Source organism: Lathamus discolor, chromosome 5, assembly GCF_037157495.1.
Source record: "Lathamus discolor isolate bLatDis1 chromosome 5, bLatDis1.hap1, whole genome shotgun sequence".
Classification (NCBI taxonomy): Eukaryota; Metazoa; Chordata; class Aves; order Psittaciformes; family Psittacidae; genus Lathamus; species Lathamus discolor.
In genome coordinates, this window is record NC_088888.1 from 23,540,597 (window position 1) to 23,562,486 (window position 21,890).

Here is a 21,890-nt window from a genome sequence, read left to right on the forward strand (position 1 = left end):
CTCTCTCTGTTGCTGCTCAGCAGAGAGCTGGCACAGAGATGTTGGATTCAACTGGTCTTTCAGGCAGGAAAGGGAGGAGTCACAGCAATGTGTGTTGCAGAGTTGCAAAGCTCGCTGTGCGCTGACGATGATCAGCAGGAACATTTTGGCCTGGCTCTTCTGCTCTTTCAGCAGAGTCTAAACGTTCCTGCTCTACTCACTCTGCTGCTGCTCAGAGAGAGCGGGCACTGGAAAGGTTGCATTCAAATGGACTTTTAGGAGATAAAGTGACCAGTGACAGTAATGTGTGTGTCCCAGTTGCAAAGCTCACTGTGTGCTGAAGATGATCAGCAGGAACTTTGTGCATGTCTCTTCTGCTGTTTCAGCAGAGACCAAACGTAACTGCTATATTCTGCTGCTGCTGACAAAGAGCAAGCACAGGAGTTGTAGGATTCGATTGGACTTTCAGGTAGGAAAGTGAGGGGTGACAGCAATGTGTGTGACACAGTTTCAAAGCTCACTGTGCGCTGAAGATGCCCAGCCGGAGTTTCCCTGCTGGCCCATCGGCTGTGGGATTAGAGGTCAAGCGCTTCGTGCTCCCCTGTCACAACAGCTCTTGAAAGGAGAGAGGGCCCCAGAAACGCTGGATTCAAATGCACTTTTAGGAGATAAAGTGAGGAGTGACAGCAATGTTTGTGTCACAGTTGCAAAGCTAACTGTGTGCTAAACATGATCAGCAGGAGCTTTTTCGCAAGGCTCTTCTGCTGTTTTAGCACAGTCTAAACATTGCTGCTCTACTCTCTCTCTTGCTGCTCAGCAGAGAGAGAGCACAGAGATGTTGGATTCAATTGGTCTTTCAGGCAGGAAAGGGAGGAGTCACAGCAATGTATGTTGCAGAGTTGCAAAGCTCGCTGTGCGCTGAAGATGATCTGTAGGTACATTTTGTCCTGGCTTTTCTGCTCTTTCAGCAGTGTCTAAACGTTCCTGCTCTACTTACTCTTGCTGCAGCTCACAGAGAGTGTGCACTGGAGAGGTTGTATTCAAACAGTCTTTTTGGAGAAAGAGTGAAGAGTGACAGCAATGTTTGTGTCACAGTTGCAAAGCTCACTGTGTGCTATAGATGACCAGCAGGAGGTTTTTCGCAAGGCTCTTCTGCTGTTTTAGCACAGTCTAAACATTGCTGCTCTACTCTCTCTGTTGCTGCTCAGCAGAGAGCTGGCACAGAGATGTTGGATTCAACTGGTCTTTCAGGCAGGAAAGGGAGGAGTCACAGCAATGTGTGTTGCAGAGTTGCAAAGCTCGCTGTGCGCTGACGATGATCAGCAGGAACATTTTGGCCTGGCTCTTCTGCTCTTTCAGCAGAGTCTAAACGTTCCTGCTCTACTCACTCTGCTGCTGCTCAGAGAGAGCGGGCACTGGAAAGGTTGCATTCAAATGGACTTTTAGGAGATAAAGTGACCAGAGACAGTAATGTGTGTGTCACAGTTGCAAAGCTCACTGTGTGCTGAAGATGATCAGCAGGAACTTTGTGCATGTCTCTTCTGCTGTTTCAGCAGAGACCAAACGTAACTGCTATATTCTGCTGCTGCTGACAAAGAGCAAGCACAGGAGTTGTAGGATTCAATTGGACTTTCAGGTAGGAAAGTGAGGGGTGACAGCAATGTGTGTGACACAGTGTCAAAGCTCACTGTGCGCTGAAGATGCCCAGCCGGAGTTTCCCTGCTGGCCCATCGGCTGTGGGATTAGAGGTCAAGCGCTTCGTGCTCCCCTGTCACAACTGCTCTTGAAAGGAGAGAGGGCACCCGAAACGTTGGATTCAAATGCACTTTTAGGAGATAAAGTGAGGAGTGACAGCAATGTTTGTGTCACAGTTGCAAAGCTAACTGTGTGCTAAACATGATCAGCAGGAGCTTTTTCGCAAGGCTCTTCTGCTGTTTTAGCACAGTCTAAACATTGCTGCTCTACTCTCTCTGTTGCTGCTCAGCAGAGAGCTGGCACAGAGATGTTGGATTCAAATGGTCTTTCAGGCAGGAAAGGGAGGAGTGACAGCAATGTGTGTTGCAGAGTTGCAAAGCTCGCTGTGCGCTGAAGATGATCTGTAGGAACATTTTGTCCTGGCTTTTCTGCTCTTTCAGCAGTGTCTAAACGTTCCTGCTCTACTTACTCTTGCTGCAGCTCACAGAGAGCGTGCACTGGAGAGGTTGTATTCAAACGGTCTTTTTGGAGAAAGAGTGAGGAGTGACAGCAATGTTTGTGTCACAGTTGCAAAGCTCACTGTGTGCTATAGATGACCAGCAGGAGGTTTTTCGCAAGGCTCTTCTGCTGTTTTAGCACAGTCTAAACATTGCTGCTCTACTCTCTCTGTTGCTGCTCAGCAGAGAGCTGGCACAGAGATGTTGGATTCAACTGGTCTTTCAGGCAGGAAAGGGAGGAGTGTCAGCAATGTGTGTTGCAGAGTTGCAAAGCTCGCTGTGCGCTGACGATGATCAGCAGGAACATTTTGGCCTGGCTCTTCTGCTCTTTCAGCAGAGTCTAAACGTTCCTGCTCTACTCACTCTGCTGCTGCTCAGAGAGAGCGGGCACTGGAAAGGTTGCATTCAAATGGACTTTTAGGAGATAAAGTGACCAGTGAGAGTAATGTGTGTGTCACAGTTGCAAAGCTCACTGTGTGCTGAAGATGATCAGCAGGAACTTTGTGCATGTCTCTTCTGCTGTTTCAGCAGAGACCAAACGTAACTGCTATATTCTGCTGCTGCTGACAAAGAGCAAGCACAGGAGTTGTAGGATTCAATTGGACTTTCAGGTACGAAAGTGAGGGGTGACAGCAATGTGTGTGACACAGTTTCAAAGCTCACTGTGCGCTGAAGATGCCCAGCCGGAGTTTCCCTGCTGGCCCATCGGCTGTGGGATTAGAGGTCAAGCGCTTCGTGCTCCCCTGTCACAACAGCTCTTGAAAGGACAGAGGGCCCCAGAAACGCTGGATTCAAATGCACTTTTAGGAGATAAAGTGAGGAGTGACAGCAATGTTTGTGTCACAGTTGCAAAGCTAACTGTGTGCTAAACATGATCAGCAGGAGCTTTTTCGCAAGGCTCTTCTGCTGTTTTAGCACAGTCTAAACATTGCTGCTCTACTCTCTCTGTTGCTGCTCAGCAGAGAGAGAGCACAGAGATGTTGGATTCAATTGGTCTTTCAGGCAGGAAAGGGAGGAGTGACAGCAATGTATGTTGCAGAGTTGCAAAGCTCGCTGTGCGCTGAAGATGATCTGTAGGTACATTTTGTCCTGGCTTTTCTGCTCTTTCAGCAGTGTCTAAACGTTCCTGCTCTACTTACTCTTGCTGCAGCTCACAGAGAGCGTGCACTGGAGAGGTTGTATTCAAACAGTCTTTTTGGAGAAAGAGTGAAGAGTGACAGCAATGTCTGTGTCACAGTTGCAAAGCTCACTGTGTGCTATAGATGACCAGCAGGAGGTTTTTCGCAAGGCTCTTCTGCTGTTTTAGCACTGTCTAAACATTGCTGCTCTACTCTCTCTGTTGCTGCTCAGCAGAGAGCTGGCACAGAGATGTTGGATTCAACTGGTCTTTCAGGCAGGAAAGGGAGGAGTCACAGCAATGTGTGTTGCAGAGTTGCAAAGCTCGCTGTGCGCTGACGATGATCAGCAGGAACATTTTGGCCTGGCTCTTCTGCTCTTTCAGCAGAGTCTAAACGTTCCTGCTCTACTCACTCTGCTGCTGCTCAGAGAGAGCGGGCACTGGAAAGGTTGCATTCAAATGGACTTTTAGGAGATAAAGTGACCAGAGACAGTAATGTGTGTGTCACAGTTGCAAAGCTCACTGTGTGCTGAAGATGATCAGCAGGAACTTTGTGCATGTCTCTTCTGCTGTTTCAGCAGAGACCAAACGTAACTGCTATATTCTGCTGCTGCTGACAAAGAGCAAGCACAGGAGTTGTAGGATTCAATTGGACTTTCAGGTAGGAAAGTGAGGGGTGACAGCAATGTGTGTGACACAGTGTCAAAGCTCACTGTGCGCTGAAGATGCCCAGCCGGAGTTTCCCTGCTGGCCCATCGGCTGTGGGATTAGAGGTCAAGCGCTTCGTGCTCCCCTGTCACAACTGCTCTTGAAAGGAGAGAGGGCACCCGAAACGTTGGATTCAAATGCACTTTTAGGAGATAAAGTGAGGAGTGACAGCAATGTTTGTGTCACAGTTGCAAAGCTAACTGTGTGCTAAACATGATCAGCAGGAGCTTTTTCGCAAGGCTCTTCTGCTGTTTTAGCACAGTCTAAACATTGCTGCTCTACTCTCTCTGTTGCTGCTCAGCAGAGAGAGAGCACAGAGATGTTGGATTCAATTGGTCTTTCAGGCAGGAAAGGGAGGAGTCACAGCAATGTATGTTGCAGAGTTGCAAAGCTCGCTGTGCGCTGAAGATGATCTGTAGGAACATTTTGTCCTGGCTTTTCTGCTCTTTCAGCAGTGTCTAAACGTTCCTGCTCTACTTACTCTTGCTGCAGCTCACAGAGAGCGTGCACTGGAGAGGTTGTATTCAAACGGTCTTTTTGGAGAAAGAGTGAAGAGTGACAGCAATGTTTGTGTCACAGTTGCAAAGCTCACTGTGTGCTATAGATGACCAGCAGGAGGTTTTTCGCAAGGCTCTTCTGCTGTTTTAGCACAGTCTAAACATTGCTGCTCTACTCTCTCTGTTGCTGCTCAGCAGAGAGCTGGCACAGAGATGTTGGATTCAACTGGTCTTTCAGGCAGGAAAGGGAGGAGTCACAGCAATGTGTGTTGCAGAGTTGCAAAGCTCGCTGTGCGCTGACGATGATCAGCAGGAACATTTTGGCCTGGCTCTTCTGATCTTTCAGCAGAGTCTAAACGTTCCTGCTCTACTCACTCTGCTGCTGCTCAGAGAGAGCGGGCACTGGAAAGGTTGCATTCAAATGGACTTTTAGGAGATAAAGTGACCAGAGACAGTAATGTGTGTGTCACAGTTGCAAAGCTCACTGTGTGCTGAAGATGATCAGCAGGAACTTTGTGCATGTCTCTTCTGCTGTTTCAGCAGAGACCAAACGTAACTGCTATATTCTGCTGCTGCTGACAAAGAGCAAGCACAGGAGTTGTAGGATTCAATTGGACTTTCAGGTAGGAAAGTGAGGGGTGACAGCAATGTGTGTGACACAGTGTCAAAGCTCACTGTGCGCTGAAGATGCCCAGCCGGAGTTTCCCTGCTGGCCCATCGGCTGTGGGATTAGAGGTCAAGCGCTTCGTGCTCCCCTGTCACAACTGCTCTTGAAAGGAGAGAGGGCACCCGAAACGTTGGATTCAAATGCACTTTTAGGAGATAAAGTGAGGAGTGACAGCAATGTTTGTGTCACAGTTGCAAAGCTAACTGTGTGCTAAACATGATCAGCAGGAGCTTTTTCGCAAGGCTCTTCTGCTGTTTTAGCACAGTCTAAACATTGCTGCTCTACTCTCTCTGTTGCTGCTCAGCAGAGAGAGAGCACAGAGATGTTGGATTCAATTGGTCTTTCAGGCAGGAAAGGGAGGAGTCACAGCAATGTATGTTGCAGAGTTGCAAAGCTCGCTGTGCGCTGAAGGTGATCTGTAGGAACATTTTGTCCTGGCTTTTCTGCTCTTTCAGCAGTGTCTAAACGTTCCTGCTCTACTTACTCTTGCTGCAGCTCACAGAGAGCGTGCACTGGAGAGGTTGTATTCAAACAGTCTTTTTGGAGAAAGAGTGAAGAGTGACAGCAATGTTTGTGTCACAGTTGCAAAGCTCACTGTGTGCTATAGATGACCAGCAGGAGGTTTTTCGCAAGGCTCTTCTGCTGTTTTAGCACAGTCTAAACATTGCTGCTCTACTCTCTCTGTTGCTGCTCAGCAGAGAGCTGGCACAGAGATGTTGGATTCAACTGGTCTTTCAGGCAGGAAAGGGAGGAGTCACAGCAATGTGTGTTGCAGAGTTGCAAAGCTCGCTGTGCGCTGACGATGATCAGCAGGAACATTTTGGCCTGGCTCTTCTGCTCTTTCAGCAGAGTCTAAACGTTCCTGCTCTACTCACTCTGCTGCTGCTCAGAGAGAGCAGGCACTGGAAAGGTTGCATTCAAATGGACTTTTAGGAGATAAAGTGACCAGAGACAGTAATGTGTGTGTCACAGTTGCAAAGCTCACTGTGTGCTGAAGATGATCAGCAGGAACTTTGTGCATGTCTCTTCTGCTGTTTCAGCAGAGACCAAACGTAACTGCTATATTCTGCTGCTGCTGACAAAGAGCAAGCACAGGAGTTGTAGGATTCAATTGGACTTTCAGGTAGGAAAGTGAGGGGTGACAGCAATGTGTGTGACACAGTGTCAAAGCTCACTGTGCGCTGAAGATGCCCAGCCGGAGTTTCCCTGCTGGCCCATCGGCTGTGGGATTAGAGGTCAAGCACTTCGTGCTCCCCTGTCACAACTGCTCTTGAAAGGAGAGAGGGCACCCGAAACGTTGGATTCAAATGCACTTTTAGGAGATAAAGTGAGGAGTGACAGCAATGTTTGTGTCACAGTTGCAAAGCTAACTGTGTGCTAAACATGATCAGCAGGAGCTTTTTCGCAAGGCTCTTCTGCTGTTTTAGCACAGTCTAAACATTGCTGCTCTACTCTCTCTGTTGCTGCTCAGCAGAGAGAGAGCACAGAGATGTTGGATTCAATTGGTCTTTCAGGCAGGAAAGGGAGGAGTGACAGCAATGTATGTTGCAGAGTTGCAAAGCTCGCTGTGCGCTGAAGATGATCTGTAGGAACATTTTGTCCTGGCTTTTCTGCTCTTTCAGCAGTGTCTAAACGTTCCTGCTCTACTTACTCTTGCTGCAGCTCACAGAGAGCGTGCACTGGAGAGGTTGTATTCAAACAGTCTTTTTGGAGAAAGAGTGAAGAGTGACAGCAATGTTTGTGTCACAGTTGCAAAGCTCACTGTGTGCTATAGATGACCAGCAGGAGGTTTTTCGCAAGGCTCTTCTGCTGTTTTAGCACAGTCTAAACATTGCTGCTCTACTCTCTCTGTTGCTGCTCAGCAGAGAGCTGGCACAGAGATGTTGGATTCAACTGGTCTTTCAGGCAGGAAAGGGAGGAGTGACAGTAATGTGTGTTGCAGAGTTGCAAAGCTCGCTGTGCGCTGACGATGATCAGCAGGAACATTTTGGCCTGGCTCTTCTGCTCTTTCAGCAGAGTCTAAACGTTCCTGCTTTACTCACTCTGCTGCTGCTCAGAGAGAGCGGGCACTGGAAAGGTTGCATTCAAATGGACTTTTAGGAGATAAAGTGACCAGTGAGAGTAATGTGTGTGTCACAGTTGCAAAGCTCACTGTGTGCTGAAGATGATCAGCAGGAACTTTGTGCATGTCTCTTCTGCTGTTTCAGCAGAGACCAAACGTAATTGCTATATTCTGCTGCTGCTGACAAAGAGCAAGCACAGGAGTTGTAGGATTCAATTGGACTTTCAGGTAGGAAAGTGAGGGGTGACAGCAATGTGTGTGACACAGTGTCAAAGCTCACTGTGCGCTGAAGATGCCCAGCCGGAGTTTCCCTGCTGGCCCATCGGCTGTGGGATTAGAGGTCAAGCGCTTCGTGCTCCCCTGTCACAACTGCTCTTGAAAGGAGAGAGGGCACCCGAAACGTTGGATTCAAATGCACTTTTAGGAGATAAAGTGAGGAGTGACAGCAATGTTTGTGTCACAGTTGCAAAGCTAACTGTGTGCTAAACATGATCAGCAGGAGCTTTTTCGCAAGGCTCTTCTGCTGTTTTAGCACAGTCTAAACATTGCTGCTCTACTCTCTCTGTTGCTGCTCAGCAGAGAGAGAGCACAGAGATGTTGGATTCAATTGGTCTTTCAGGCAGGAAAGGGAGGAGTGACAGCAATGTATGTTGCAGAGTTGCAAAGCTCGCTGTGCGCTGAAGATGATCTGTAGGAACATTTTGTCCTGGCTTTTCTGCTCTTTCAGCAGTGTCTAAACGTTCCTGCTCTACTTACTCTTGCTGCAGCTCACAGAGAGCGTGCACTGGAGAGGTTGTATTCAAACGGTCTTTTTGGAGAAAGAGTGAAGAGTGACAGCAATGTTTGTGTCACAGTTGCAAAGCTCACTGTGTGCTGTAGATGACCAGCAGGAGGTTTTTCGCAAGGCTCTTCTGCTGTTTTAGCACAGTCTAAACATTGCTGCTCTACTCTCTCTGTTGCTGCTCAGCAGAGAGCTGGCACAGAGATGTTGGATTCAACTGGTCTTTCAGGCAGGAAAGGGAGGAGTGACAGCAATGTGTGTTGCAGAGTTGCAAAGCTCGCTGTGCGCTGACGATGATCAGCAGGAACATTTTGGCCTGGCTCTTCTGCTCTTTCAGCAGAGTCTAAACGTTCCTGCTTTACTCACTCTGCTGCTGCTCAGAGAGAGCGGGCACTGGAAAGGTTGCATTCAAATGGACTTTTAGGAGATAAAGTGACCAGTGAGAGTAATGTGTGTGTCACAGTTGCAAAGCTCACTGTGTGCTGAAGATGATCAGCAGGAACTTTGTGCATGTCTCTTCTGCTGTTTCAGCAGAGACCAAACGTAACTGCTATATTCTGCTGCTGCTGACAAAGAGCAAGCACAGGAGTTGTAGGATTCAATTGGACTTTCAGGTAGGAAAGTGAGGGGTGACAGCAATGTGTGTGACACAGTGTCAAAGCTCACTGTGCGCTGAAGATGCCCAGCCGGAGTTTCCCTGCTGGCCCATCGGCTGTGGGATTAGAGGTCAAGCGCTTCGTGCTCCCCTGTCACAACTGCTCTTGAAAGGAGAGAGGGCACCCGAAACGTTGGATTCAAATGCACTTTTAGGAGATAAAGTGAGGAGTGACAGCAATGTTTGTGTCACAGTTGCAAAGCTAACTGTGTGCTAAACATGATCAGCAGGAGCTTTTTCGCAAGGCTCTTCTGCTGTTTTAGCACAGTCTAAACATTGCTGCTCTACTCTCTCTGTTGCTGCTCAGCAGAGAGAGAGCACAGAGATGTTGGATTCAATTGGTCTTTCAGGCAGGAAAGGGAGGAGTGACAGCAATGTATGTTGCAGAGTTGCAAAGCTCGCTGTGCGCTGAAGATGATCTGTAGGAACATTTTGTCCTGGCTTTTCTGCTCTTTCAGCAGTGTCTAAACGTTCCTGCTCTACTTACTCTTGCTGCAGCTCACAGAGAGCGTGCACTGGAGAGGTTGTATTCAAACGGTCTTTTTGGAGAAAGAGTGAAGAGTGACAGCAATGTTTGTGTCACAGTTGCAAAGCTCACTGTGTGCTATAGATGACCAGCAGGAGGTTTTTCGCAAGGCTCTTCTGCTGTTTTAGCACAGTCTAAACATTGCTGCTCTACTCTCTCTGTTGCTGCTCAGCAGAGAGCTGGCACAGAGATGTTGGATTCAACTGGTCTTTCAGGCAGGAAAGGGAGGAGTCACAGCAATGTGTGTTGCAGAGTTGCAAAGCTCGCTGTGCGCTGACGATGATCAGCAGGAACATTTTGGCCTGGCTCTTCTGATCTTTCAGCAGAGTCTAAACGTTCCTGCTCTACTCACTCTGCTGCTGCTCAGAGAGAGCGGGCACTGGAAAGGTTGCATTCAAATGGACTTTTAGGAGATAAAGTGACCAGAGACAGTAATGTGTGTGTCACAGTTGCAAAGCTCACTGTGTGCTGAAGATGATCAGCAGGAACTTTGTGCATGTCTCTTCTGCTGTTTCAGCAGAGACCAAACGTAACTGCTATATTCTGCTGCTGCTGACAAAGAGCAAGCACAGGAGTTGTAGGATTCAATTGGACTTTCAGGTAGGAAAGTGAGGGGTGACAGCAATGTGTGTGACACAGTGTCAAAGCTCACTGTGCGCTGAAGATGCCCAGCCGGAGTTTCCCTGCTGGCCCATCGGCTGTGGGATTAGAGGTCAAGCGCTTCGTGCTCCCCTGTCACAACTGCTCTTGAAAGGAGAGAGGGCACCCGAAACGTTGGATTCAAATGCACTTTTAGGAGATAAAGTGAGGAGTGACAGCAATGTTTGTGTCACAGTTGCAAAGCTAACTGTGTGCTAAACATGATCAGCAGGAGCTTTTTCGCAAGGCTCTTCTGCTGTTTTAGCACAGTCTAAACATTGCTGCTCTACTCTCTCTGTTGCTGCTCAGCAGAGAGAGAGCACAGAGATGTTGGATTCAATTGGTCTTTCAGGCAGGAAAGGGAGGAGTGACAGCAATGTATGTTGCAGAGTTGCAAAGCTCGCTGTGCGCTGAAGATGATCTGTAGGAACATTTTGTCCTGGCTTTTCTGCTCTTTCAGCAGTGTCTAAACGTTCCTGCTCTACTTACTCTTGCTGCAGCTCACAGAGAGCGTGCACTGGAGAGGTTGTATTCAAACAGTCTTTTTGGAGAAAGAGTGAAGAGTGACAGCAATGTTTGTGTCACAGTTGCAAAGCTCACTGTGTGCTATAGATGACCAGCAGGAGGTTTTTCGCAAGGCTCTTCTGCTGTTTTAGCACAGTCTAAACATTGCTGCTCTACTCTCTCTGTTGCTGCTCAGCAGAGAGCTGGCACAGAGATGTTGGATTCAACTGGTCTTTCAGGCAGGAAAGGGAGGAGTGACAGCAATGTGTGTTGCAGAGTTGCAAAGCTCGCTGTGCGCTGACGATGATCAGCAGGAACATTTTGGCCTGGCTCTTCTGCTCTTTCAGCAGAGTCTAAACGTTCCTGCTTTACTCACTCTGCTGCTGCTCAGAGAGAACGGGCACTGGAAAGGTTGCATTCAAATGGACTTTTAGGAGATAAAGTGACCAGTGAGAGTAATGTGTGTGTCACAGTTGCAAAGCTCACTGTGTGCTGAAGATGATCAGCAGGAACTTTGTGCATGTCTCTTCTGCTGTTTCAGCAGAGACCAAACGTAACTGCTATATTCTGCTGCTGCTGACAAAGAGCAAGCACAGGAGTTGTAGGATTCAATTGGACTTTCAGGTAGGAAAGTGAGGGGTGACAGCAATGTGTGTGACACAGTGTCAAAGCTCACTGTGCGCTGAAGATGCCCAGCCGGAGTTTCCCTGCTGGCCCATCGGCTGTGGGATTAGAGGTCAAGCGCTTCGTGCTCCCCTGTCACAACTGCTCTTGAAAGGAGAGAGGGCACCCGAAACGTTGGATTCAAATGCACTTTTAGGAGATAAAGTGAGGAGTGACAGCAATGTTTGTGTCACAGTTGCAAAGCTAACTGTGTGCTAAACATGATCAGCAGGAGCTTTTTCGCAAGGCTCTTCTGCTGTTTTAGCACAGTCTAAACATTGCTGCTCTACTCTCTCTGTTGCTGCTCAGCAGAGAGAGAGCACAGAGATGTTGGATTCAATTGGTCTTTCAGGCAGGAAAGGGAGGAGTGACAGCAATGTATGTTGCAGAGTTGCAAAGCTCGCTGTGCGCTGAAGATGATCTGTAGGAACATTTTGTCCTGGCTTTTCTGCTCTTTCAGCAGTGTCTAAACGTTCCTGCTCTACTTACTCTTGCTGCAGCTCACAGAGAGCGTGCACTGGAGAGGTTGTATTCAAACGGTCTTTTTGGAGAAAGAGTGAAGAGTGACAGCAATGTTTGTGTCACAGTTGCAAAGCTCACTGTGTGCTATAGATGACCAGCAGGAGGTTTTTCGCAAGGCTCTTCTGCTGTTTTAGCACAGTCTAAACATTGCTGCTCTACACTCTCTGTTGCTGCTCAGCAGAGAGCTGGCACAGAGATGTTGGATTCAACTGGTCTTTCAGGCAGGAAAGGGAGGAGTGACAGCAATGTGTGTTGCAGAGTTGGAAAGCTCGCTGTGCGCTGACGATGATCAGCAGGAACATTTTGGCCTGGCTCTTCTGCTCTTTCAGCAGAGTCTAAACTTTCCTGCTCTACTCACTCTGCTGCTGCTCAGAGAGAGCGGGCACTGGAAAGGTTGCATTCAAATGGACTTTTAGGAGATAAAGTGACCAGTGAGAGTAATGTGTGTGTCACAGTTGCAAAGCTCACTGTGTGCTGAAGATGATCAGCAGGAACTTTGTGCATGTCTCTTCTGCTGTTTCAGCAGAGACCAAACGTAACTGCTATATTCTGCTGCTGCTGACAAAGAGCAAGCACAGGAGTTGTAGGATTCAATTGGACTTTCAGGTAGGAAAGTGAGGGGTGACAGCAATGTGTGTGACACAGTGTCAAAGCTCACTGTGCGCTGAAGATGCCCAGCCGGAGTTTCCCTGCTGGCCCATCGGCTGTGGGATTAGAGTTCAAGCGCTTCGTGCTCCCCTGTCACAACTGCTCTTGAAAGGAGAGAGGGCACCCGAAACGTTGGATTCAAATGCACTTTTAGGAGATAAAGTGAGGAGTGACAGCAATGTTTGTGTCACAGTTGCAAAGCTAACTGTGTGCTAAACATGATCAGCAGGAGCTTTTTCGCAAGGCTCTTCTGCTGTTTTAGCACAGTCTAAACATTGCTGCTCTACTCTCTCTGTTGCTGCTCAGCAGAGAGAGAGCACAGAGATGCTGGATTCAATTGGTCTTTCAGGCAGGAAAGGGAGGAGTGACAGCAATGTATGTTGCAGAGTTGCAAAGCTCGCTGTGCGCTGAAGATGATCTGTAGGAACATTTTGTCCTGGCTTTTCTGCTCTTTCAGCAGTGTCTAAACGTTCCTGCTCTACTTACTCTTGCTGCAGCTCACAGAGAGCGTGCACTGGAGAGGTTGTATTCAAACGGTCTTTTTGGAGAAAGAGTGAAGAGTGACAGCAATGTTTGTGTCACAGTTGCAAAGCTCACTGTGTGCTATAGATGACCAGCAGGAGGTTTTTCGCAAGGCTCTTCTGCTGTTTTAGCACAGTCTAAACATTGCTGCTCTACTCTCTCTGTTGCTGCTCAGCAGAGAGCTGGCACAGAGATGTTGGATTCAACTGGTCTTTCAGGCAGGAAAGGGAGGAGTGACAGCAATGTGTGTTGCAGAGTTGCAAAGCTCGCTGTGCGCTGACGATGATCAGCAGGAACATTTTGGCCTGGCTCTTCTGCTCTTTCAGCAGAGTCTAAACGTTCCTGCTTTACTCACTCTGCTGCTGCTCAGAGAGAGCGGGCACTGGAAAGGTTGCATTCAAATGGACTTTTAGGAGATAAAGTGACCAGAGACAGTAATGTGTGTGTCACAGTTGCAAAGCTCACTGTGTGCTGAAGATGATCAGCAGGAACTTTGTGCATGTCTCTTCTGCTGTTTCAGCAGAGACCAAACGTAACTGCTATATTCTGCTGCTGCTGACAAAGAGCAAGCACAGGAGTTGTAGGATTCAATTGGACTTTCAGGTAGGAAAGTGAGGGGTGACAGCAATGTGTGTGACACAGTGTCAAAGCTCACTGTGCGCTGAAGATGCCCAGCCGGAGTTTCCCTGCTGGCCCATCGGCTGTGGGATTAGAGGTCAAGCGCTTCGTGCTCCCCTGTCACAACTGCTCTTGAAAGGAGAGAGGGCACCCGAAACGTTGGATTCAAATGCACTTTTAGGAGATAAAGTGAGGAGTGACAGCAATGTTTGTGTCACAGTTGCAAAGCTAACTGTGTGCTAAACATGATCAGCAGGAGCTTTTTCGCAAGGCTCTTCTGCTGTTTTAGCACAGTCTAAACATTGCTGCTCTACTCTCTCTGTTGCTGCTCAGCAGAGAGAGAGCACAGAGATGTTGGATTCAATTGGTCTTTCAGGCAGGAAAGGGAGGAGTGACAGCAATGTATGTTGCAGAGTTGCAAAGCTCGCTGTGCGCTGAAGATGATCTGTAGGAACATTTTGTCCTGGCTTTTCTGCTCTTTCAGCAGTGTCTAAACGTTCCTGCTCTACTTACTCTTGCTGCAGCTCACAGAGAGCGTGCACTGGAGAGGTTGTATTCAAACAGTCTTTTTGGAGAAAGAGTGAAGAGTGACAGCAATGTTTGTGTCACAGTTGCAAAGCTCACTGTGTGCTATAGATGACCAGCAGGAGGTTTTTCGCAAGGCTCTTCTGCTGTTTTAGCACAGTCTAAACATTGCTGCTCTACTCTCTCTGTTGCTGCTCAGCAGAGAGCTGGCACAGAGATGTTGGATTCAACTGGTCTTTCAGGCAGGAAAGGGAGGAGTGACAGCAATGTGTGTTGCAGAGTTGCAAAGCTCGCTGTGCGCTGACGATGATCAGCAGGAACATTTTGGCCTGGCTCTTCTGCTCTTTCAGCAGAGTCTAAACGTTCCTGCTTTACTCACTCTGCTGCTGCTCAGAGAGAGCGGGCACTGGAAAGGTTGCATTCAAATGGACTTTTAGGAGATAAAGTGACCAGTGACAGTAATGTGTGTGTCACAGTTGCAAAGCTCACTGTGTGCTGAAGATGATCAGCAGGAACTTTGTGCATGTCTCTTCTGCTGTTTCAGCAGAGACCAAACGTAACTGCTATATTCTGCTGCTGCTGACAAAGAGCAAGCACAGGAGTTGTAGGATTCAATTGGACTTTCAGGTAGGAAAGTGAGGGGTGACAGCAATGTGTGTGACACAGTTTCAAAGCTCACTGTGCGCTGAAGATGCCCAGCCGGAGTTTCCCTGCTGGCCCATCGGCTGTGGGATTAGAGGTCAAGCGCTTCGTGCTCCCCTGTCACAACTGCTCTTGAAAGGAGAGAGGGCACCCGAAACCTTGGATTCAAATGCACTTTTAGGAGATAAAGTGAGGAGTGACAGCAATGTTTGTGTCACAGTTGCAAAGCTAACTGTGTGCTAAACATGATCAGCAGGAGCTTTTTCGCAAGGCTCTTCTGCTGTTTTAGCACAGTCTAAACATTGCTGCTCTACTCTCTCTGTTGCTGCTCAGCAGAGAGAGAGCACAGAGATGTTGGATTCAATTGGTCTTTCAGGCAGGAAAGGGAGGAGTGACAGCAATGTATGTTGCAGAGTTGCAAAGCTCGCTGTGCGCTGAAGATGATCTGTAGGAACATTTTGTCCTAGCTTTTCTGCTCTTTCAGCAGAGTCTAAACGTTCCTGCTCTACTCACTCTGCTGCTGCTCAGAGAGAGCGGGCACTGGAAAGGTTGCATTCAAATGGACTTTTAGGAGATAAAGTGACCAGTGAGAGTAATGTGTGTGTCACAGTTGCAAAGCTCACTGTGTGCTGAAGATGATCAGCAGGAACTTTGTGCATGTCTCTTCTGCTGTTTCAGCAGAGACCAAACGTAACTGCTATATTCTGCTGCTGCTGACAAAGAGCAAGCACAGGAGTTGTAGGATTCAATTGGACTTTCAGGTAGGAAAGTGAGGGGTGACAGCAATGTGTGTGACACAGTGTCAAAGCTCACTGTGCGCTGAAGATGCCCAGCCGGAGTTTCCCTGCTGGCCCATCGGCTGTGGGATTAGAGGTCAAGCGCTTCGTGCTCCCCTGTCACAACTGCTCTTGAAAGGAGAGAGGGCACCCGAAACGTTGGATTCAAATGCACTTTTAGGAGATAAAGTGAGGAGTGACAGCAATGTTTGTGTCACAGTTGCAAAGCTCACTGTGTGCTATAGATGACCTGCAGGAGGTTTTTCGCAAGGCTCTTCTGCTGTTTTAGCACAGTCTAAACATTGCTGCTCTACTCTCTCTGTTGCTGCTCAGCAGAGAGCTGGCACAGAGATGTTGGATTCAACTGGTCTTTCAGGCAGGAAAGGGAGGAGTGACAGCAATGTGTGTTGCAGAGTTGCAAAGCTCGCTGTGCGCTGACGATGATCAGCAGGAACATTTTGGCCTGGCTCTTCTGCTCTTTCAGCAGAGTCTAAACGTTCCTGCTTTACTCACTCTGCTGCTGCTCAGAGAGAGCGGGCACTGGAAAGGTTGCATTCAAATGGACTTTTAGGAGATAAAGTGACCAGTGACAGTAATGTGTGTGTCACAGTTGCAAAGCTCACTGTGTGCTGAAGATGATCAGCAGGAACTTTGTGCATGTCTCTTCTGCTGTTTCAGCAGAGACCAAACGTAACTGCTATATTCTGCTGCTGCTGACAAAGAGCAAGCACAGGAGTTGTAGGATTCAATTGGACTTTCAGGTAGGAAAGTGAGGGGTGACAGCAATGTGTGTGACACAGTGTCAAAGCTCACTGTGCGCTGAAGATGCCCAGCCGGAGTTTCCCTGCTGGCCCATCGGCTGTGGGATTAGAGGTCAAGCGCTTCGTGCTCCCCTGTCACAACTGCTCTTGAAAGGAGAGAGGGCACCCGAAACGTTGGATTCAAATGCACTTTTAGGAGATAAAGTGAGGAGTGACAGCAATGTTTGTGTCACAGTTGCAAAGCTAACTGTGTGCTAAACATGATCAGCAGGAGCTTTTTCGCAAGGCTCTTCTGCTGTTTTAGCACAGTCTAAACATTGCTGCTCTACTCTCTCTGTTGCTGCTCAGCAGAGAGAGAGCACAGAGATGTTGGATTCAATTGGTCTTTCAGGCAGGAAAGGGAGGAGTCACAGCAATGTATGTTGCAGAGTTGCAAAGCTCGCTGTGCGCTGAAGATGATCTGTAGGAACATTTTGTCCTAGCTTTTCTGCTCTTTCAGCAGAGTCTAAACGTTCCTGCTCTACTCACTCTGCTGCTGCTCAGAGAGAGCGGGCACTGGAAAGGTTGCATTCAAATGGACTTTTAGGAGATAAAGTGACCAGTGACAGTATTGTGTGTGTCACAGTTACAAAGCTCACTGTGTGCTGAAGATGATCAGCAGGAACTTTGTGCATGTCTCTTCTGCTGTTTCAGCAGAGACCAAATGTAACTGCTATATTCTGCTGCTGCTGACAAAGAGCAAGCACAGGAGTTGTAGGATTCAATTGGACTTTCAGGTAGGAAAGTGAGGGGTGACAGCAATGTGTGTGACACAGTGTCAAAGCTCACTGTGCGCTGAAGATGCCCAGCCGGAGTTTCCCTGCTGGCCCATCGGCTGTGGGATTAGAGGTCAAGCGCTTCGTGCTCCCCTGTCACAACTGCTCTTGAAAGGAGAGAGGGCACCCGAAACGTTGGATTCAAATGCACTTTTAGGAGATAAAGTGAGGAGTGACAGCAATGTTTGTGTCACAGTTGCAAAGCTCACTGTGTGCTATAGATGACCTGCAGGAGGTTTTTCGCAAGGCTCTTCTGCTGTTTTAGCACAGTCTAAACATTGCTGCTCTACTCTCTCTGTTGCTGCTCAGCAGAGAGCTGGCACAGAGATGTTGGATTCAACTGGTCTTTCAGGCAGGAAAGGGAGGAGTGACAGCAATGTGTGTTGCAGAGTTGCAAAGCTCGCTGTGCGCTGACGATGATCAGCAGGAACATTTTGGCCTGGCTCTTCTGCTCTTTCAGCAGAGTCTAAACGTTCCTGCTTTACTCACTCTGCTGCTGCTCAGAGAGAGCGGGCACTGGAAAGGTTGCATTCAAATGGACTTTTAGGAGATAAAGTGACCAGTGACAGTAATGTGTGTGTCACAGTTGCAAAGCTCACTGTGTGCTGAAGATGATCAGCAGGAACTTTGTGCATGTCTCTTCTGCTGTTTCAGCAGAGACCAAACGTAACTGCTATATTCTGCTGCTGCTGACAAAGAGCAAGCACAGGAGTTGTAGGATTCAATTGGACTTTCAGGTAGGAAAGTGAGGGGTGACAGCAATGTGTGTGACACAGTGTCAAAGCTCACTGTGCGCTGAAGATGCCCAGCCGGAGTTTCCCTGCTGGCCCATCGGCTGTGGGATTAGAGGTCAAGCGCTTCGTGCTCCCCTGTCACAACTGCTCTTGAAAGGAGAGAGGGCACCCGAAACGTTGGATTCAAATGCACTTTTAGGAGATAAAGTGAGGAGTGACAGCAATGTTTGTGTCACAGTTGCAAAGCTAACTGTGTGCTAAACATGATCAGCAGGAGCTTTTTCGCAAGGCTCTTCTGCTGTTTTAGCACAGTCTAAACATTGCTGCTCTACTCTCTCTGTTGCTGCTCAGCAGAGAGAGAGCACAGAGATGTTGGATTCAATTGGTCTTTCAGGCAGGAAAGGGAGGAGTCACAGCAATGTATGTTGCAGAGTTGCAAAGCTCGCTGTGCGCTGAAGATGATCTGTAGGAACATTTTGTCCTAGCTTTTCTGCTCTTTCAGCAGAGTCTAAACGTTCCTGCTCTACTCACTCTGCTGCTGCTCAGAGAGAGCGGGCACTGGAAAGGTTGCATTCAAATGGACTTTTAGGAGATAAAGTGACCAGTGACAGTATTGTGTGTGTCACAGTTGCAAAGCTCACTGTGTGCTGAAGATGATCAGCAGGAACTTTGTGCATGTCTCTTCTGCTGTTTCAGCAGAGACCAAATGTAACTGCTATATTCTGCTGCTGCTGACAAAGAGCAAGCACAGGAGTTGTAGGATTCAATTGGACTTTCAGGTAGGAAAGTGAGGGGTGACAGCAATGTGTGTGACACAGTGTCAAAGCTCACTGTGCGCTGAAGATGCCCAGCCGGAGTTTCCCTGCTGGCCCATCGGCTGTGGGATTAGAGGTCAAGCGCTTCGTGCTCCCCTGTCACAACTGCTCTTGAAAGGAGAGAGGGCACCCGAAACGTTGGATTCAAATGCACTTTTAGGAGATAAAGTGAGGAGTGACAGCAATGTTTGTGTCACAGTTGCAAAGCTAACTGTGTGCTAAACATGATCAGCAGGAGCTTTTTCGCAAGGCTCTTCTGCTGTTTTAGCACAGTCTAAACATTGCTGCTCTACTCTCTCTGTTGCTGCTCAGCAGAGAGAGAGCACAGAGATGTTGGATTCAATTGGTCTTTCAGGCAGGAAAGGGAGGAGTCACAGCAATGTATGTTGCAGAGTTGCAAAGCTCGCTGTGCGCTGAAGATGATCTGTAGGAACATTTTGTCCTAGCTTTTCTGCTCTTTCAGCAGAGTCTAAACGTTCCTGCTCTACTCACTCTGCTGCTGCTCAGAGAGAGCGGGCACTGGAAAGGTTGCATTCAAATGGACTTTTAGGAGATAAAGTGACCAGTGAGAGTAATGTGTGTGTCACAGTTGCAAAGCTCACTGTGTGCTGAAGATGATCAGCAGGAACTTTGTGCATGTCTCTTCTGCTGTTTCAGCAGAGACCAAACGTAACTGCTATATTCTGCTGCTGCTGACAAAGAGCAAGCACAGGAGTTGTAGGATTCAATTGGACTTTCAGGTAGGAAAGTGAGGGGTGACAGCAATGTGTGTGACACAGTGTCAAAGCTCACTGTGCGCTGAAGATGCCCAGCCGGAGTTTCCCTGCTGGCCCATCGGCTGTGGGATTAGAGGTCAAGCGCTTCGTGCTCCCCTGTCACAACTGCTCTTGAAAGGAGAGAGGGCACCCGAAACGTTGGATTCAAATGCACTTTTAGGAGATAAAGTGAGGAGTGACAGCAATGTTTGTGTCACAGTTGCAAAGCTAACTGTGTGCTAAACATGATCAGCAGGAGCTTTTTCGCAAGGCTCTTCTGCTGTTTTAGCACAGTCTAAACATTGCTGCTCTACTCTCTCTGTTGCTGCTCAGCAGAGAGAGAGCACAGAGATGTTGGATTCAATTGGTCTTTCAGGCAGGAAAGGGAGGAGTGACAGCAATGTATGTTGCAGAGTTGCAAAGCTCGCTGTGCGCTGAAGATGATCTGTAGGAACATTTTGTCCTGGCTTTTCTGCTCTTTCAGCAGAGTCTAAACGTTCCTGCTCTACTTACTCTTGCTGCAGCTCACAGAGAGCGTGCACTGGAGAGGTTGCATTCAAATGGACTTTTAGGAGATAAAGTGACCAGTGAGAGTAATGTGTGTGTCACAGTTGCAAAGCTCACTGTGTGCTGAAGATGATCAGCAGGAACTTTGTGCATGTCTCTTCTGCTGTTTCAGCAGAGACCAAACGTAACTGCTATATTCTGCTGCTGCTGACAAAGAGCAAGCACAGGAGTTGTAGGATTCAATTGGACTTTCAGGTAGGAAAGTGAGGGGTGACAGCAATGTGTGTGACACAGTGTCAAAGCTCACTGTGCGCTGAAGATGCCCAGCCGGAGTTTCCCTGCTGGCCCATCGGCTGTGGGATTAGAGGTCAAGCGCTTCGTGCTCCCCTGTCACAACTGCTCTTGAAAGGAGAGAGGGCACCCGAAACGTTGGATTCAAATGCACTTTTAGGAGATAAAGTGAGGAGTGACAGCAATGTTTGTGTCACAGTTGCAAAGCTAACTGTGTGCTAAACATGATCAGCAGGAGCTTTTTCGCAAGGCTCTTCTGCTGTTTTAGCACAGTCTAAACATTGCTGCTCTACTCTCTCTGTTGCTGCTCAGCAGAGAGAGAGCACAGAGATGTTGGATTCAATTGGTCTTTCAGGCAGGAAAGGGAGGAGTGACAGCAATGTATGTTGCAGAGTTGCAAAGCTCGCTGTGCGCTGAAGATGATCTGTAGGAACATTTTGTCCTGGCTTTTCTGCTCTTTCAGCAGTGTCTAAACGTTCCTGCTCTACTTACTCTTGCTGCAGCTCACAGAGAGCGTGCACTGGAGAGGTTGTATTCAAACGGTCTTTTTGGAGAAAGAGTGAAGAGTGACAGCAATGTTTGTGTCACAGTTGCAAAGCTCACTGTGTGCTATAGATGACCAGCAGGAGGTTTTTCGCAAGGCTCTTCTGCTGTTTTAGCACAGTCTAAACATTGCTGCTCTACTCTCTCTGTTGCTGCTCAGCAGAGAGCTGGCACAGAGATGTTGGATTCAACTGGTCTTTCAGGCAGGAAAGGGAGGAGTGACAGCAATGTGTGTTGCAGAGTTGCAAAGCTCGCTGTGCGCTGACGATGATGAGCAGGAACATTTTGGCCTGGCTCTTCTGCTCTTTCAGCAGAGTCTAAACGTTCCTGCTCTACTCACTCTGCTGCTCCTCAGAGAGAGCGGGCACTGGAAAGGTTGCATTCAAATGGACTTTTAGGAGATAAAGTGACCAGTGAGAGTAATGTGTGTGTCACAGTTGCAAAGCTCACTGTGTGCTGAAGATGATCAGCAGGAACTTTGTGCATGTCTCTTCTGCTGTTTCAGCAGAGACCAAACGTAACTGCTATATTCTGCTGCTGCTGACAAAGAGCAAGCACAGGAGTTGTAGGATTCAATTGGACTTTCAGGTAGGAAAGTGAGGGGTGACAGCAATGTGTGTGACACAGTTTCAAAGCTCACTGTGCGCTGAAGATGCCCAGCCGGAGTTTCCCTGCTGGCCCATCGGCTGTGGGATTAGAGGTCAAGCGCTTCGTGCTCCCCTGTCACAACTGCTCTTGAAAGGAGAGAGGGCACCCGAAACCTTGGATTCAAATGCACTTTTAGGAGATAAAGTGAGGAGTGACAGCAATGTTTGTGTCACAGTTGCAAAGCTAACTGTGTGCTAAACATGATCAGCAGGAGCTTTTTCGCAAGGCTCTTCTGCTGTTTTAGCACAGTCTAAACATTGCTGCTCTACTCTCTCTGTTGCTGCTCAGCAGAGAGAGAGCACAGAGATGTTGGATTCAATTGGTCTTTCAGGCAGGAAAGGGAGGAGTCACAGCAATGTATGTTGCAGAGTTGCAAAGCTCGCTGTGCGCTGAAGATGATCTGTAGGAACATTTTGTCCTAGCTTTTCTGCTCTTTCAGCAGAGTCTAAACGTTCCTGCTCTACTCACTCTGCTGCTGCTCAGAGAGAGCGGGCACTGGAAAGGTTGCATTCAAATGGACTTTTAGGAGATAAAGTGACCAGTGACAGTATTGTGTGTGTCACAGTTGCAAAGCTCACTGTGTGCTGAAGATGATCAGCAGGAACTTTGTGCATGTCTCTTCTGCTGTTTCAGCAGAGACCAAATGTAACTGCTATATTCTGCTGCTGCTGACAAAGAGCAAGCACAGGAGTTGTAGGATTCAATTGGACTTTCAGGTAGGAAAGTGAGGGGTGACAGCAATGTGTGTGACACAGTGTCAAAGCTCACTGTGCGCTGA